The 2,978-nt window shown below is 52.4% G+C and overlaps 1 non-coding gene across 1 annotated transcript; it reads right to left on the reverse strand.

The window, feature by feature from the left end:
* Positions 1 to 1,898: 1,898 nt before the first annotated feature.
* On the reverse strand, positions 1,899 to 1,972 carry TRNAN-GUU (transfer RNA asparagine (anticodon GUU)). The gene has a single exon. It is a non-coding gene; the product is annotated as a tRNA-Asn (tRNA).
* Positions 1,973 to 2,978: the final 1,006 nt, after the last annotated feature.

Consider the following 2,978-nt stretch of genomic DNA (forward strand, 5'->3'; position numbering starts at 1 on the left):
AACCTCCAACTTTTCGGTTAACAGCCGATCGCGCTAGCCAATTGCGCCCCAGAGACAGTCCTGCTCCACTCTCACCACCATCAGAACATATCTTCAGAGCTATGAGCCCAAACAAAAAAAAGCGCCGAACCACCACCGGGTGGGCTCGAACCTCCAACCTTTAGGTTAACAGCTGATCGCGCTAGCCAATTGCGCCACGGAGACAGTCCTGCTCCACTCTCACCACCATCAGAACATATCTTCAAAGCTTTCAGCCCAAAGAAAAAAAAGCAACAAACCAATCCCGGGAGGGCTCGAACCTCCAACCTTTCAGTTAACAGCCGATCGCGCTAGCCAATTGCGCCACAGAGATAGTCGTGCTCCACTCTCACCACCGTCAGAACATTTCTTCAGAGCTAGCAGCCCAAAGGAAAAAAAGCGCCGCTCCACCACCGGGTGGGCTCGAACCTCCAGCCTTTCGGTTAACAGCCCATCACGCTACCCAATAGCGCTACGGAGACAGTCGTCCTCCACTCTCACCACCATCAGAACATATCTTTAAAGCTATAATAGCAAAGAAAAAAGCAACACACCACTCCCGGGAGGGCTCAAACCTCCAAAGTTTTGGTTAACAGCCGAACGTGCTAGCTATTTGCGCCACGGAGACAGTCGTGCTCCGCTTTCACCACCATCAGAACATATCTTCAAAGCTATCAGCGCAAAGAAAAAAGCAACACACCACCACCGGGTGGGCTCGAACCTCCAACCTTTCGGTTAACAGCCGATCACGCTAGCCGATTGCACCACGGAGACAGTCGTGCTCCACTCTCACCACCATCAGAACATATCTTCAAAGCTATCAGCGCAAAGAAAAAGCAACACACCACTCCCGGGAGGGCTCGAACCTCCAAATTTTCGGTTAACAGCCGAACGTGCTAGCCAATTGCGCCACGGAGACAGTCGTGCTCCAATCTCACCACCGTGAAAACATTTCTCCAAAGCTATCAGCGCAAAGATAAAAAAAGTGACACACTGCTTCCGGGAGGGCTCGAACCTCCAAACTTTCGGTTAACAGCCGATTGCGCTAGCCAATTGCGCCACGGAGACAGTCCTTTTCCACTCTCACCACCATCAGAACATATCTTCAAAGCTATCAGCCCAAAGAAAAAAAAGCTACACAACACTCTCGGGAGGGCTCGAACCTCCAACCTTTCAGTTAAAAGCCGATCGCGCTAGCCAATTGCGCCACGGAGACAGTCACGCTACACCCTCACCACCGTCAGAACATTTCCTCAGAGCTATCAGCCCAAAGGAAAAAAAGCGCAGCACCACGACCGGGTGGGCTCGAACCTCCAACCTTTCGGTTAACAGCCGATCGCGCTAGCCAGTTGCGCCACGGAGACAGTCCTGCTCTACTCTCACCACCATCAGAACATATCTTCAAAGCTATCAGCCCGAAGAAAAAAAAGCTACACAACACTCTCGGGAGGGCTCGAACCTCCAACCTTTCAGATAAAAGCCGATCGCGCTAGCCAATTGCGCCACGGAGACAGTCGCGCTACACTCTCACCACCGTCAGAACATTTCCTCAGAGCTATCAGCCCAAAGGAAAAAAAGCGCAGCACCACAACCGGGTGGGCTCGAACCTCCAACGTTTCGGTTAACTGCCCAACGCGCTAGCCAATTGCGCCACGGAGACAGTCGTGGTCCACTCTCACCACCATCAGAACATATCTTCAAAGCTATCAGCGCAAAGAAAAAAGCGACACACCGTCTCCTGGTGGGCTCAAACCTCCAACCTTTCGGTTAACAGCCAATCGCGCTAGCCAATTGCGCTTCGGAGACAGTCCTGCACCACTCTCACCACCATCAAACATATCTTCAAAGCTATCAGACCAAAGAAAAAAAAAGCGCCGCACTACCCCCGGGTGGGCTCGAACCTCCAGCCTTTCGGTTAACGGCCGAACGCGCTAGCCAATTGCGCCACGGAGACAGTCGTACTCCACTCTCACCACCATCAGAAAATATCTTCAAAGCTATCAGCGCAAAGAAAAAAGCAACACACCACTCCCGGGAGGGCTCGAAATTCCCACCTTTCGGTTAACAGCCGATCGCGCTAGCCAATTGTGCCACGGAGACAGTCGTGCTTCACTCTCACCACCATGAGAACATACCTTCAATGCCATCAGCGCAAAGCAAAAAAAAAGCGACACACCGTCCACGGGTGGGCTCGAAACTGCAATCTTTCGGTTAACAACCGATCGCGCTATCCAATTGCGCCACGGAGACAGTCCTGCTCCAGTCTCACCACCATGAGAACATATCTTCAAAGCTATCAGCCCAAAGAAAAAAGTAGTGTCGCACAACCATCGGGTGGGCTCGAACCTCGAACCTTTCGGTTAACAGCCGATCGCGCTAGCCAATTGCGCCCCGGAGACAGTCCTGCTCCACTCTCACCACCATCAGAACATAACTTCAAAGCTATGAGCCCAAAGAAAAAAAAGCGCCGATTCACCACCGGGTGGGCTCGAACCTCCAACCTTTTGGCTAACAGCTGATCGCGCTACCCAATTGCGCCACGGAGACAGTCCTGCTCCACTCTCACCACCATCAGAACATATCTTCAAAGCTATCAGCCCAAAGAAAAAAAAGCAACAAACCACTGCCGGGAGGGCTCGAACCTCCAACCTTTCAGTTAACAGCCGATCGCGCTAGCCAATTGCGCCACGGAGACAGTCGTGCTCCACTCTCACCACCATCAGAGCATTTCTTCAGAGCTATCAGCCCAAAGGAAAAAAAGCGCCGCATCACCACCGGGTGGGCTCGAACCTCAAACCTTTCGGTTAACAGCCGATCGCGCTAGCCAATTGGGCCCCGGAGGCAGTCGTGCTCCACTCTCACCACTGTCAGAACATTTCTTCAGAGCTAACAGCCCAAAGAAAAAGAAACGCCGCACCACCATCGTGTGGGCTCGAACATCCAACTTCTCGGTCAACAGC

The sequence above is a fragment of the Rhipicephalus microplus genome, unplaced genomic scaffold (genome assembly GCF_043290135.1).
Source record: "Rhipicephalus microplus isolate Deutch F79 unplaced genomic scaffold, USDA_Rmic scaffold_58, whole genome shotgun sequence".
Taxonomy (NCBI): Eukaryota; Metazoa; Arthropoda; class Arachnida; order Ixodida; family Ixodidae; genus Rhipicephalus; species Rhipicephalus microplus.